At 42.3% G+C, this 16,273-nt stretch overlaps 1 long non-coding RNA gene across 1 annotated transcript; it reads right to left on the bottom strand.

Annotated features, from left to right (window-relative positions):
- Nucleotides 1–6,164: 6,164 nt before the first annotated feature.
- Nucleotides 6,165–15,996, bottom strand: LOC148094328 (uncharacterized). Its single transcript, XR_015714285.1, has 3 exons — nucleotides 15,912–15,996; nucleotides 9,893–10,037; nucleotides 6,165–6,312 (listed from the first exon to the last, which is right to left on the bottom strand). It is a non-coding gene; the product is annotated as an uncharacterized LOC148094328 (long non-coding RNA).
- Between the last annotated feature and the right edge of the window lie 277 nt (nucleotides 15,997–16,273).

Genomic DNA, 16,273 nt, shown 5'->3' with positions numbered 1-16,273 from the left:
GGAGACTGTTAATCAGGTTGGGGGTGGGAGGAGAGAAATGACATAAGTGAAGATAGAGAGCCCTGGCCAGTGTGGCTCAGTTGGTTGGAGCGTTGTCCCGTACACCAAAGGGTGGCAGGTTCGATTCCCGGTCAGGGTGCATACCAAGGTTGTGGGTTCAATACCTGGCTTAGGTTGGGGCACATGCAGGAGGCAACTGCTGTTACTCTCACATCAATGTTTCACCCCCCTCCCCCCGTTCTCATACCCTCTCTCTGAAGAAAAATCAATGAACATGTCCTCGGGTGAACATTAAAAAAAGAAAGAATATAGGGACTATTCAAGGAGTTTTCAGATATGATTAAATTTAGCTATGTTTGGCTGGAGCACAAGGTAAGGAAATAGTGGGTGGCAGAGATGAAAAAGTATTAATAAAGACCAGATAATGGAGGGCTGTAAATGCCAAGCTGAAAAAGTTTTTGGATTTGACTTGTATATTGAGGAACTATTAAATATTTTAGGTAGTGAAGTGATGGGTCACATCTGTGGTTTAGGAAAATTAATTTGTCAATCGACTATAGGATGAATTATATGAGAAATTAGAGAATGCTTCAGAAGATGGAGGTTGTGCCCTGGCTGGTGTGGCTCAGTTGGTTGGGCGGCATCCTGTGCACTAAAGTGTTGCTGCTCTGATTCTGCCATCAGGGCACATGCCTGGGTTTGGGGATCGATCTCCAGCAGGAGGCACGCAGGGGGCAGCCTACTGATGTGCTCTTGCATCGATGTTTCTCTCTCTCCCTCTTCCTTCCTCTTTCTCTAAAAATCAATAAAAAATTTTTTTAAAAAAAGATGGTGGTTGCAGTTTCGGTGAAAATATTTAATGTCCTGAACTAGGTCCAGACAGTGCGAATAGAATATTGCAAAGAAAGAACAGGATTTACTTGGCAACAACTGAATACGGAATTGAGAAAGGAATCACACATTACACCACGTTGGCAGTAATGAGAGTGTGCAATCCATTTGAGTTTATTCTTGTGTAAGCTGGTGGTCTAGTTTCGTGTTTTGCATGTACCTGTCCAATTTTCCCAGTACCATTTCTTGAAGAGTTGTCTTTACCCCCATTGTATGCTCCAAAACATTCAAACACATGGAGGCTAAATAGCGTGTTATTAAATAATGAATGGGTTAATAATGCCATCAATGAAGATTAAAAATTACCTAGAAACAAATGAAAATGAACATGCACCACCACAAAATGTATGAGACACAGTGAAAGTAGTCCTGAGAGGGATGTTCATAGCACTATAGGCCTACCTCAAGAAGCAAGAAAAATCTAAAAAAAAATTAACCCTACACCTGAAAGAACTAGAAAAACAACAAACAAAGCCCAGAGTAAGTAGAAAGAAGAAAATAATAAAGATCAAAGTGGAAATAAATGACATAGAGACTAAAAAACAAAAAACCCCAAAAGACCAATGAAACCAGGAACTGGTTGTTTGAAAAGATAAACAAGATTGATGAACCTTTAGCCAGATTCATCAAGAAACAGAAAAGACCCAGATAAAATCTGAAATAAAAGAGGTAAAGTAGTAATTGATACCACAGAAATACAAAGGATTATAGGAAAATACTGTGGACAACTGTATGTCAACAAATTGGACAACATGGGTGAAATGGATAAATTCCTAGAAACATAACAAACTTCCAAAACTGAACCAGGAAGAATCAGAAAACCTGAATAGGCTGATTATAACTAATAAAATTGAAGCAGTAATCAAAATACTTCCAGCATGGAATACTACGCAGCTGTAAAGAAGAATCTCATAACTTTGGGACAGTATGGATGGACCTGGAGAATATTATGCTAAGTGAAATAAGCCAGGCAGTGAAAGACAAACATCACATGATCTCGCTTATACGTGGAATCTAAAGAACTTAATAAACTGATGAACAGAATAGATTCAGTGACATGGAAGCATAGATGAGACTGACGAATGTCAGAAGGATGGAGGACGGTGGGTGGGTGGAGGGGGAGAGAGTAACCAAAGAATTTATATGCAGATATGCACAAACCAAGGATAGGGACAATGGTGGGGAGAGGGACTGGGGAGGGGGAAGGAACGGGGTAGAATGGGTCATTGGGGAGAAAAAGGGACATCTGTAATATTTTAAACAATAATAAAAAATAAAAAATACTTCCAGCAAACAAAAGTCCTGGACCGATTGCTTCACAAGTGAATTTTACCAAACATTCAAAGAGGAGCTAACACCTATCCTTCTCAAACTATTCTAAAAATTCAGGAGGAGGGAGGACTTCCAAGCTCTTTATATGAGGCCAGCATTATTCCAGTTCTAAAAACAGATAAAGACTCTACAAAGAAAGAAAATTATAGGCCAATATCCCTGATGAACATAGATACTAAAATTCTCAACAAAATACTAGCAAATTGGATCTAGCAATATATTTAAAAGATCATACACCATGATCAAGTGGGATTTATTCTGGAGATAAAAGGTTGGTACCATATTCACAAATCAATAAATGTGATACATCACATAAACAAAATGAAAGATGAAAATCACGATTATACCAATATATGCAGAAAAAGCATTTGATAAAATCCAGCACCTATTTATGATAAAAACTCTCAGCAAAGTGGGAATAGAGTGATATTTCAGCATAATAAGGCCATACAGGACAAACCTACAGCCTACATCACACTCCACAGGCAAAAACTAGAAGTGTTTCCCTTAAGACCAGGAATAAGACAGGGATGCCTGCTTTCATGACTCTTATTCAACATAGTACTAGAAGTCCTAGCCACAGCGATCAGACAGGAAGAAAATTTTCCACTTAAACCCAGAAAAGCATTAGAGGAAACGATGTGATAAATGCCCTATCTCCCCTGACTTTCTCTTACTACTATTAGTTTTGCTATTTCCTTGCTTATGTGTGATTTCTAAACATTTTCACTTCATTTTTTAAAATTAGGCTTCATTTTGTTGCTGAATGACATTTCCAAAAAAAAAAAGAATCTTTACGTGGAAAGTCTTAATCCAAATGATCTTAACCAACTTCCCTAGTTTATATAGCTAACTCTTTACTGAGTCTCTTTTATTTTTTTTATTTTTTATTATTATTATTTTTTAAATATATCTTTATTGATTTCAGAGAGAGGAGAGGAGAGGGAGAGAGATAGAAACATCAATGATGAGAGAGTCATTGATTGGCTGCAGCCCGCAACTCAGGCATGTGCCCTGACCGGGAATCGAACCCTGATCGCCTGGATCCTAGGTCAACGCTCAATCGCTGAGCCACGCCCAGCTGGGCATACTGAGTCTCTTAACAAAAATTAGGTACTTCATCTATTCCTGGTTTCCAGATTCTCTAAAAAGTATACCAAATGTTTCGATCACAAGTGTCAACTTAAAATGCTTCTTCATCAGAACTACAATTTTACCAGGTGTCAAGTGAGTAGATAGCCGCTGCTGCTGAGTAGTGCCAAGACAGGAAACCTCCTGATATCTCCTCTTCAAAACAAAAAAACTGCCGTTGTAATGTTAATACTTGCCCTCCAGTAGGCTTATCTGAGTCACCTATTGGAATGCATATTCTGAGAAATAAAATCTTATCTGAGCCTAAGCTAGCTAAGCCAAACAGTTTCAGTTCACCTGTGGTTTGCAAAATCAGTGACTTTTGCTGTATACCTGTCTTCATGGAAGTATGTCTCTTAAAATGTCAGTGTGTTTGCCAGTAGAAAAGCCTTTCTAAAAGTTACAAGATGTGTTTGCCAACCTAGGGAATGCTAATTGCTCACTTTTAATTTTTCTCTTTACCTGATCCCTCCAGAATTTGGCAGTTCTTAGTGAGTCATGGCAATACATTTCTTTGCATAAATCCAGTAAGACCAGTTCCATACTGTGTAGTCTTATTAACCAAGACTGACTGGAATGCCATGTCTAAGAGAGACATACCTAGATTCTGGATGTCACCAGAAAGCCTTAAGGAATTGAGATTGACTCTCAAACTGATTGAAGCCAATGGCAGAAATGACCCGACACCTTGCTTGGCCACATGGTTGGTGGCAATCTTTCCAGGGAAGAAACGACAGTTGAGATGAACCTCAAAACACCTTTGGGGCCCTAGCTGTTTTCGCTCAGTGGTTAGAGCATCTGCCCACAGACCGAAGGGTCCCAGGTTTGATTCTGGTCAAGGGCACGTACCTTGGTTGCAGGCTCGATCCCAGGCCCTGTCCTGGGCAAGTGCAGGAGGCAACCAATCCATGAGTCTCTTTCACGTTGATGTTTCTCTCTCTCTCTCTTTCCTTTCTGCCCTCTCTGAAAAGCAGTGGGAAAAATATCCTTGGGCCAGGATTAAAAACAAAACACCTTTGGGGTCCTCAAATTTGGAACTTGACAACATGACCCAAATTTACAGGTGTTCCAGGCACAGCCTGATGGCAACTGTGACCTTGGCTTCTCTGCCCTGAGGGGCTGACTGCTGACTAAAAGCCAATCTAAAGATTCCTTATGAATAAGTGAGATTCCAGCCAAACAAATTGGAGAAAGCCTGTATCATCAATTTGATCAGTTGCTACTCTGGTTGTGTTTATCCAAATAATCAAGTCAAATTAAAACTGGACTTAATACAGACTCTTTAAACATGAGGGTAAAAATTAGGGAGAAAAATTATGTTTCAATGAAAACCACAATGCCCAACTGTGGGTATTGGACTCCAGTGCAGTTAAGTGTCTTCAAAGTTTTGTTTTTAAGGCTGTGTCTGTGTATCCCACACAGGCCTCAGCACCTAATTACCTCACCACAGATGTTCTAACTTCAGTCTCTCAGATTGTCACTGCTTGCTTTCATTCTGGCAAAAGCCTTGCATTTGGAAATCTTTGCAATTGGTTTATGATGTGCCCTGTGCACTAACCTTCGTGTTTCCTTGCTTCGGTTTTCATAGAATGTATGCCTGTGTGTGTATTTACCTGATTGCATCCTCACACAATACAGGCCTCGCTTTAGAAGCCATCTACATCACCGTCCTCTGAAATGAGGCCCAACAGTCTGGACTTGATTGAATCAATGAAACATGGGTGGTCTTAGCAGTTTCACTTGAAACTGCCTTTCCTTTTCTGTCCAAACAGGTAAGAGAGAAAGGACCCCCAGTTTCTCATGGGGGAAATCTGAGAATATTTCCCTTAGCTTAATTTAGATTAATTATGGTGGACAAAAAGACTTCAGACAGGTCAACACACCTGCCTCCAGGGAGGCCATTCCCCCAACCTAATGGGGACACTAAGTTAGTCTTTCCTTTTATCACATGGTTTTTTCCTCTCACTAGACCTTTAGTTGTTATGTCTCCTCACTTTTGAATTGTGCCTTTTAACCTTCTTGTCAAGTTTGTCATTTCTAGAATTCAACAAGGATGTCAGCTTGTCTAACACATCAACCTCCTGGACATTGCCCATGTCACCTCCCTGGGATGCCAGGCTGACACGGACTTTGCAGAATCCCTCTTCTCTGCACAAGGACTCTTTCCCTTTTGCTTCACCCTTCCTCTGTCAGACAGCGAGGACCTCTGAACCTGGGGATGGGCAGATCTAGGCCCCTTGGCAGCAGGAAGCAGTTACAGAAGACAGAGCCCTTCAGCCATTTCTCCTTTGTGAAATTGGAGAGATTTCTCTTTTCTCGGGGAATGATACTGTTGTAATGACCTGGCTATTAATGAACTGGAAAGGAACAGAGGGAAGGTCAAATGTTACAGGCGCGCCCAGTTAATGCCTTTATGCCACCAGCATTAGTGTCTGTACTTCTGTCACCAGGTTCCTCTTTCAACTATTTCCCTTCCATAACCTACTGTGGAACTTGGAAGGCCAGTTTTCCTTGCCTATGAAGAATTGGCCAAAATAACTGAATTTTTGAATACCATCTTTCATCTGTGTCTAGTTGGAGGGGTGTGTGTATAGTTTTTAATAGAACAATAACAAATGTCTTAAAATTCTTTAATGTGCTTTTTAAAGTGTCTTTTTAAATCTACCTTTTGAGTAAATCCTGTGGAATTGACCATGAATAGTTTCTCATATATTCAAGCCGGTAATTTTTAAAGTATTACATAAATTAAGAAAATGTTACCTAAAGGTATTTCACATTGAATAAAATATAGGATATACTTAGTTCAAATATTTAGAAAGAGCTTTATTTAACAACTGTTATTTTATAACTGCTCTAATGTGAATTTGAGTGTAAAAACATAACTTTGCTTAGTTAGTAAGTGGTTGATAGCTGTCCACTCTCTGCAGAAGTGTATCTGAATATCCAGGAGAATAATACCTGAAAAAAAAAGAATTTTTTATTAGATACTGGTGAAAAGATTCAGCCCAGTAGGCACAAAAGATTCAGTATAAGGTTTTTATCGGAAATAATTCTATGAATGAAACCTCTGAGTAATTACGCTCCAGTAGTGCTTTGTGCAGAAGGTTAGAGCCTGTCAAGAAAAAGAACATTGCCCTGGCTGGGTGGCTTGCTTGGAGCATCATCAAAAGAGTGTGGATTTGATTCCCAGTCAGGGCACATACGCTGGTTGCAGGTTTGATCCCCGGTCAGGGTGCACATGGGAGGCAGTCGATGGACGTTTCTCTCTCTCCCTCCCTCCTTCCCTCCCTCTCTCCAAGCATATCCTCAAGTGAGGATTGAAAAACCACAACAAAACACCAACTCACAAGACTGCTAGGTAACAAAACATTTAAGGGCTATCAATGCAGTGGCAAAGAATATTTTCAAAGGAAGATACTTAGACCCAAGATTTTATGGAAGTGACTGTTTTTATTATGTCAAGTGACTGATGTTGCTTTAATGATCATGGCTAATAGGTTTTTTTTTCATAAGTTAGTCAACACGGTGTATAATTACTAATCAACTTCTGCATTCAGATTATTTTAGAGGTTATTCTCCGTGTATGTTTTAATCAGGCCTGTTTACCCATAAAAACAAAAATTTCTGGGAGCGTAATTCATAATAAAGGACAATTTCGCAAGTGGTTTACAAGGAAATTAATTGATTTCATTTCTACAGTACTATAAATTTATATCTATATATAGAACATTTTATGAAAGGTTTAGTATAAGTATTAAATATATTGGTTAATGTATTGTGGGATGCTTCATACACCATGGAAAGAATTTACATGCATATAAAAATATGTCACAACCTGGAAGACATTCTAGAACATAATAAATGACTAAAAAATCTAAACTCTAATTTAAAACTTTCCAAAACACTTAAAATAAGCCTCCTAAGGCATTTTCTCCAGAGAAAACCTAAAGTTTGAGACTTGTTTTGTCCTTTGTTAGTTATCTTTATCCTCAGATGCTTGGCTTAAAAACTCATAATTGACAGAATACTAATTTCTTCCACAATTTGTCAAGTTATAGTGGACAAAACAGAGCTATATTTTCTTAATAGTGTGCTTTTATAGGCAGCCATAGTTAAACATACATACAAACATAAAAAACTACCTTAAAGAATGTTTTTCCCCTAAAGGTTAGCTACTCGGGAAAAAATTTTCCTCCATCAGATCTCTTCAAATAATTCATACCCTGAGGAATTCACAACCATTTCTCTCTCTGAGTGAGTCACAAAATTTAAAGTAGCCCTCACCTTCCCAGGCCTTATACATATGTCAGACACAAGACAGGTATTTTTTATGTAAGTAGCAAGAAGTAGATTAAAAAAATAAAAACCACAATTTTAAAAATTGTGCTGCCGTATGGTAGGTGCTAACCACATACTCCTCATAAAAGAACCAAAATGAACTTCCAAAAAAGAACTGTAAATTCCTTTTCTCTGCTCATTAGCTGCTGCTATCCCAATTTACTTCTATATGGCCTTGAAGAATATAAGTGAATTAACCTTACTCTAGACCCATGTAGAATTTGGGTTATTCTACAGTTACCATGTCAGAAATGTGCCGAAACAAAAGGCCTGTATGCACGCTCCTCTCTCCAATGAGATGTCTCCTAACAGCATCTTCCCCTCCCGAGTTTAGGCGGAGACCCAGGAAACAGAAGAGTTCCAAAATATCCCCGACTGTGGTGTAGACAAGGGCTAGAACTCAGACCTTCTAACATGTAGTCCCGGATCCCTTCTCTCTCGTCATACCAACTACCTTTATTAGAAACTTTAAAGATTACTAAAATTGGAAGGCAATATGAAGTAAATGTTTAGGCTAAAAAGAGCAGAGAGAATGTGACCATTGATAATCGGTCTTATAAAGAATAATTCGTTCTAAAACAGTCAAGGGATCCTTGAAAATATGATTGCAAAAATAAACCATTTTAAGATTGTATTTGTCTCTTTTCATAGAAAGACAAAGTTTCAAAGATTTCTATACAACACCGCTTTATAGAGCCTAAAGCTTTAAAAAAAAAAATCAGAAACTTGAAAAAGTGAGCTAACCAAATTTTTTCATGATAACTAGCCAATTTAAAAAAAAAATCCTAGGTCCCAGAATATTAGAAGTTAAAATTTTACAATAGTATTATGAGAAGGCACCATATTAGAGTCTAACATGAGAGTTTTTTATTTCCCCTCATGCTCTGTAAAATAATCCTAGAAAGGAGTAGAAAGAAGACTTCTATTCAAGAAAGTTCTTTACCATTGATTAATTCTAATAGGTCATTCCATTTGGGGGGCCCTTTAGTTTGCTTTGTTTCGTTTTTCTATAATTTTGTTAGCAAATTGTACTGAAAGTTATTTTAAATTTACATAAAATAGTATTCTTCCTAAAAGGACATGCAAATGTGTAAAGATTAACTTGATTTTCTTTTCTTGAGAAAAGATTTTCATATTTTCTTCATTTAGTGGTTTTACACATAGTTTATATGCTATATAAACTTTTTGGTATTATCATATTTGTAAATTATATATACTAGACATACATTTTATGATATTCCTTTGGTATATTTTATATGTATTAATATTTTCAAAGCTAACTTATTGGCACTCTTTTGATCAAGGAGTTCTCATAAATCTTCCAAAAGTGCACAAACTTAACATCTTTGGGAGGAATTCACCTGCAGAATATATGTGAACAGAAAACAAATTTTAAACTTAAATAAAATTATTTTTGTGTTTTTAAATTAATGTTTCCATATGTATTAAAAATTACTAATATTAAATAGGAAGAATCGTTTATATAAGTTATAAGTTTTAAAATTGGAATTTATATTCTCTTGTATTAGAGAAAGTAAGAAGTAAGTGTAGGACTAGAAAAATGTGACCTTTAATTCTGCAGGTGTTGTGGGCATTTTCACAAAATAAAAGTGGTATGGTTCTCTATTTTGCTTACAAAGTCTGACAGGATTAGGTTTAATGTTCTTCAAATTAACCTCATTTTAAAAAATTAATCTTGAAAGTAGCTTCCTGCTACATTACTATGAAGTACCTGCATATCATAGACAACATTATTGTTTTCAAATATAGATTATAACTTTCTTTTTGATAGTCAACATACTTATTTTCTATTTGTAATACTCCCATTAATATAAGTGTGAGCTTAATAATATATGCAGGGAACTATGACAATCAGAATCTATAGGCCTGTTTTCTATATCAGGTTCACAGTAAAGATTAATTTAATTCGAACTCTGTATTTGGGTATTCCTTACTAAAGCATGTCTTAAACTAGTGCAGAAATGTCTGAAATGACATTCCAGTTTAACTTGGGAATGTGTGTATCAATCAGAACATTGTTTAACTTGAGTGAACAAAGTGATCAAGAGCACAGGTAAAGGCATACACTGGTCTCATGTAGTGTTTCGTAGGTCACATTTTGACACTGGATATGAAATGTAGGTTTGAAAACAGAAAAACCACATCATAATTTGAACTCCTCAAAGTCTACTTTTCCTACCTTACTATTTCCTCTGGGTAGCAGTTGTTAATGCTGTTGATGTTTTCCTGTAGAAGAGACCCAGGTCCTGCTTTGATCTCTTGCACCTTTTCAGTCCACCGCTTGTTACAAAAAGTCCTCGAGCTTTGCTATCATGTGGCAGCACCTTGAAAAGCGAAGCACATGAAAATGTCAGCTTTGCACCCAAGCCAGTTTGGCCCAGTGGTTAGAGTGGTGACCTGCGGACTGAAGGGTCATGTACATGGGTTGCAGGCTCGATCCCCAGCCCCATGAGCCTAATTTGAGATGATTAAAGTAAAATTCAGTCTTTTTAGAAATGTATGAACTTTTTATGTTGTGCAGATGGAATAAAGGCGATGAACATGAGCAAAGGCAACGGAGATTTACTCATATACATAAAACGAAGTGGTGTCCCTCCTTTGCTGACACCCATTCTAAATCTTTCCCCGACCTACAGAATTAAAGGCACACTCCTTAACAATGCCCAGGCCTTCTGGGACTCAGCAGCTAAATACCTCTCCAGCTTCCTTTCCCATTAATCTCTACCCCAGATTTTGTCAATAACCTCAAAGGGTATGCGCCAGGCCATTGCTTGCTTTGCCCTGCTGTTTCCTCTCCTAGATTCCCTTCCACCTTCCACACACCTCCCTGCATTTCCTTGGCTAACTCTTGCTTATCCTTTAAGAGTCAGCTCAGGTGTTACTTCCTTTCAGAAACTTTCTCTGGGACACCCCTATTCCCTTATCCCAAGGTGAGTTAGGTATACTTTTCTTCTTTCATTGCATTCTGTTAAACCCCATGCACGTGCCACATAATATTTTAATTATCAGTCTATATGTCTGTCACACATAAATGCCATGAAGGCAGAAATTGCACCTTTATTCATTCATTTATTTCTCTAGTGCCAGGTGCCTAACAGATGCTCAATTAATGTCCAGCAAATGAATGAACATACTAAGGAGTAGGCAAGAAAAGGAAATTGAGATATTAAAAGGACAGAAGAAGAATCAGGAAAGCAAGGAATCAGCAAATCCGAGAGGTTTTAAGAAGCAACCAGTGAGAACTGAAGAAGGTCCCTGGGTTTGACAGCGGGTCTGCGTGTGGCGAGGACAGAGCCAGCGCGGATGAGGAAATTTACTCCGCATGGCCACAGCTGACCAGGCGAGGAAGGCCCGGAGAGGGTTCGCAGTGGGGGGACCCCCCTCTTCCTTGGTGGTCGCTACTATTCCCTCTGAAAGAAACACCCTTACTTTCCCCGCCATTCGGGCCCTTTCTTCAAAGCCAGCTTTTTTCACTTGGACTTGCCCCACTGAGTCCCCCGGGAGCACCTCGGTGCACTCTCTATTCCTTCTTTCTAAGATGAGTTTATTAGGGAGTCTCGCACACTGATTTTCTAACTGTTTCTTCTTGTCTCCCCAGCTAAGTTATAAAGTTCCTTGGAGAAGAACTTTGTCTTATTCTTTTTTGTCTCTCTCAGAGCTTTACAGGCTACATGCAGGCATTTAACAAATACTTAAAACTGCAAAAAGAGCGGGGTAATAGAATGTTAATACACATCACAATAAAAGACAATAAAAGATTACACTAGTATATATTTCAAAAAAGGGAATGGTCGCCCGGCCGGGCGTGGGTCAGCGGTTGAGCGTCGACCTGGGATCCAGGCGATCGGGGTTCGATTCCCAGTCAGGGGGGGTTGCGGGCTCGATCAATGACTCTCTCATCATTGATGTTTCTATCTGTCTCTCCCTCTCCTTTCCTCTCTCTGAAATCAATAAAGATTAAAAAAGAAAAAAAGCAAAAAGTAAAAAAAAAAAAGGAACTGTCTGCAGATATCAGTTTTAAATATTTTTTTGGCCCGGAGAGTTTTCATCCCTCCTATGTCTGTCCCCGGCCACAGTAAACTACCATCTTTTTACCTCCAGGCTGGCTTTCCCTCCTCTTTCTAGTGCTCTGGTATCTTTAGATTAAGAAAACACAAAATTCTGCCTGAAGCAAACACTCCCAAAGGCATATTTATAAGAGTACATAAGATGAGGTTTGTCTTTATTTTATCTTGGCTATCCAACCTTCCACAAATCTCACTGATTAATTTTTATTTACTTCAGTGACTGATTTTTAACTCTTAATTTGGGTTAATGTTCATTTTCATGTGCCTGGGATTGAGCTAAACTATTTTCATATAACATCTCATTTAACTTTACAATGATCCTATGAAATAGGTATTCTTATTAGCCCATTTTATGGGTAATCATACTAAGGTTTAGAAAGGTTAAGACTTTGATAAAGATATTACAGCTTGTAAATGTAAATCCAGGTACCCCAACTCCACAGCTTGAGCTCAGAGCCAGTATGGGATAGTACTTCCACAGACTCCATTTTCTTAAATATCCTGAGCCCAATTTAACCAGTTCTTTTTTTGTTTTAATTTTTTATTGATTTCAGAGGGGAAGAGGGAGAGAGAAACATCGATGGTGAGAGAGAGTCATTGATCTTCTGCCTCCTGCATGCCCCTGCTGGGGACTGAGCCTGCAGCCCCGGCATGTGACCTGACCAGGAATCAATCTCAATCTCCTAGGCTGATGCTCAACCACTGAGCCACATCAGCTGGGCTGACCAGGTCTTGTTACTTAGGGTTGCACCCTGGCCGTCAGTGGCTGTGGTGAGGCAGTCACTCTCTCAGCCTTTGCTGTCAGTAGTCAGTCCTGCTGGCTAGCAGCTTGGCCTTCCTACCATCCTACTTTCAATCTGCAATAATCAAAGAAATATGACCACTTCATTTTTAAAATTTTTTTTTGAGGAGTGATCTGGTTTGCTTTTTAATACTTGACTTGCTTTCTGGATTATTAAATTTATAAAACTGCACTGGAGGCCTGTGCCTTGGGGTGGGTGCAGGTCTCAGGAGCCCGGCCCCTCCCCTCCTTCCTCTGGGGGCGGAGCTGCCCCCCCCAGGGGCCCTGTGGTCAGTCTGCTCTGAGGCTGAGGTGCGGGGGAGGTGAGGGGCCCCCGCCCTTCCAGTTCTGAGGCACAAGATGGTGGCTCTGCCTCCTGTGGCCCTAAACTGCCTGGCTGCTGCCTCACCCTCCTCACCCTCGGCCCAGAGGGTCTCCCAGGACCCCGGGGGCACCCACAGAAGCAGTGGCCAGGTTGCGGGTCAGGCCGCGGTGGAAGGGGTTGCAGGGCGCTGGCGGAGGTGGGCGATGCGGGCAAGGAGATGGACTCCTGGGGGTGGTGTTGCTGGCACCAGGTAGAGGGGCGAGGCCGGGAGCAGGGCCCCCGTGGGGAAGGGGGAGAGCAGCAGGAAGGTGCAGACAGGAGCCCCTGGACCGCAGCCCCAGCCCCCAGGGTGGACCAACCGGAGGGAGACCCGCCAGGTACAGGCCCCGCAGAAGCACCACCAGCTGCAGCGCCAGGTGGGCCATGGAGAGCGGGGGTTCCGCTCCCCCGCAGCTCTCCATCCAGGGGGGATCGCAGCGGGGACACACAAAAAATGAGAGGAATAATAAAATTATTCATTATTGCTTTGCTTAATGGATGATTATTAATAAAAACTGTTTCAAATAAAAAATGTTTCTTACTCGAAAGTTAAATAATGATGTTCTGAAAGTGTTCTGGCCAAAAGAGTTATAATGAAAGGGGAACAGGAATAAATTTTGTGACCTTGGGTTAGGCAAAGTCTCTTAGGTATAGCTCCAACTGCACAAGCAACAAAAGAAAAACATATATAAATTAAATTTCATTAAAATTTAAAAGTGTTCTGCTACAAATGATACCATCAAGAAAGTAATAAGACAATCCACAGATTGGGAGAAAATACTTGTAAACCATATACCTGACAAGTACTTGTACCCAGAATATATAAAGAACCTTTACAACTCAAGACTAGCCTTAGTTTTAAATGGGCAAAGAGTCTGATTAGAAGTTTCTCCAAAGATCTATGAATGGCCAATAAACAAATGAAAAGACTTTCAACATCATTAACTGTCTGGACATGGTCCACGCCACCTGAGGGCCTGGAGCCAGGGACTCGACCCTCCCCACAAGTTCCTGTGAGGAGCCAAAATAAAGATATTTACCAAGGTCTGGGCTCATGCAGGAGGCAGGATGTTTACTCTGAAAGTGTGTTTTGCAGCCTTGAAAGAACTACTTTGTATCACCCTCACCTCCTTACCAGTTGTTTGTGACTCACTATATAATAAAGGCTTGAAGCCATTTGGGGCTGCACCTCATTGGAGGGCAGCCCTCCTGATCCCATGACTTTGTTTGTCTCTTTAATTCCCACCCCTCCAACTCAGGTTTGTTCCTCTTTCAGGCCGGTTTCTGACATGCAACCTAAACCTAGTAGATTTTCTCAGGACTTTTTTTTCTAGTTGAGGCCAACCAAGCCTTCCCTTATTTTATAAGTACAGGAACTTAATGTTTCCATATATTGTTGCATTTCAAGTACAAAACAAAAAATGTAACCCCTTCTTTGGAATTAATGGCCTCCTTGAAACACAAATATCATTCATTAAAATAGCTCATTCAAAGAGTAGTAGGATATTAATGAAAGAGACTACAATTTAACACCAGTGATCTAATGTCCTTGATCTAATGTCCTAAACATTCATTTCCTACATGAAGAGGCATGGGTCTTTTTGTGCCTTATCAATGTCCCCTTTCCATAGTATGCATTACTAAATTTATACACAATTCATAATAGTGATATGACACCGTGGCTATAGCAAAAGCAATGCATGAAAGAATGCCGGCAAATGGGTACAGCAAGGGACGGATATGAAAACCTTTAATCCAAAATGTAGGCAACAAACTAAACCCAGCAGACTGTGCCTAGAACCCTCCTCCCTGTCACAATATTAGGGGTGGAAGGCCATCCTGGTTCTCAGCTGCCCTATTTGTTACAAGGTGAGAGAGACCATGAGGATGGGGGTAAGGCAGGGTCTGAGCAAGAGGACACTGGATTCTGCCTGCAGGGCTGACTTCACAGGACACACACCTTTCTGCAAGGAAAGGACATGGGCAAGGAACCTGGGGCGGGTGTCTCCAGGGCTACAGCGGAGCCTTGGGGGGACCTGAGAGGCCCGAGGGAGGTGGGCAGCGGGGTCCTGCGTGGATGCAGACGCTCCACCGCTGGGGCCTCACTCACCCTTTTGAAAAGGCCGCCCCGGAGAAGCACCCGATTAAGGACCCACAAAAGCATGCCAAACAAGCTTCAGGGACCCCCTCCTGCACAAATAATTTGGTATTTTAAAGACAAAAGACAGGCTCGTGGCCTTTCTCAGAGGCGACCACATTACTTCCAGGGCTGGAAAGCAAATTTGCAGTGGCCAAAGATGAGACAAAAGGCAGGAGCTGGCAACATGCAGACCTGGAAATGACTGTTGTTGTTTTAAAGTGATGAGGGCCTCCCGCTTCCAATTATTTCTCCCCATCTGGGGGTGATTCCTGGGCGCGGGAGGAAATCCCTAAAGGCTGGGGAAGATCTCGGGTAGGCAGGAGGAGGAAACCCCCAAAACTTTACGGAACTGCGGCAGGCCGGTGGCTGGCAGCAGCCAAGGACCTCGGTCCCGAGGTGCAGGGGGCATCCCAGGGGCAGCGGCCACCCCCTCGACCCCACAACAAAAGGGTCCAGCGCTGCCTTCGAGCCCAGGCTCCTAGGACGCGAGCCCGGAGGGGAGAACGGGAGGCGGCGACCCAGAGGCTGCCCCAGTCGCTGGGGCGACAGAGGAGGCGGAGCCGCGTGGCCGCGTCAGGGCAGAAAGAAAACGATCTTGGGGTGCATCCGAACGCGCCACCCGAAGCAGCAAACCTGGTGCCACCCGCACCCCCACCTGTCCCCCGCCCCTCGGTAGCACCTGCTCCAGGCCCCTCGGAGTCCCCAGCGGCACCGCCCCCTCCGGAGCGCAGTGCGGGGCTGCAGGCCCGGCTCCAGCGACCGCGACGCAATGTGGGGGGAGAGCCTCCCGCCGCCTCTGCGCCAGGCCCGTGGCCCCACAAAATCCCCCGCCCCGAGCGCACCCACCTTGGGCCCCGGCGCCCGGATCCCGCAGCGTCTTGGTCGCCGCCTTCCAGACGTGGCCGCCCAGCAGGCAGAGCAGGAGCGCGGCCGACCTGCTCATCTCCGCTCCGCCGGCCGGTGCGGCCTCCCCGACTCCGGGACCTAGCGGCGCTGAGGGGCGGGGGCGGCGCCGGCCTCCATGTCCCAGCCTCCGCCGGGGCCCGCCGTCCAATTGGCCGCGCCCCCGCCCGCGCGGCGCCCGGCTGGTCGCCCCGGCGGCTCCCTCCTCCGAGCACCCGGTGGGTTCCCCCAAGCGCCGTGCAGCGGCCCTGCCCACCCCTTAACCCCTTCGCGACCTGCCCCCCGCCCCCCTCCGGGGGTGGCGC

This window comes from Miniopterus natalensis, chromosome 1 (genome assembly GCF_054644295.1).
Source record: "Miniopterus natalensis isolate mMinNat1 chromosome 1, mMinNat1.hap1, whole genome shotgun sequence".
Taxonomy (NCBI): Eukaryota; Metazoa; Chordata; class Mammalia; order Chiroptera; family Miniopteridae; genus Miniopterus; species Miniopterus natalensis.
Note: the sequence above shows the minus strand (reverse complement) of the source record. Positions and strands in the feature narration are given on the sequence as shown.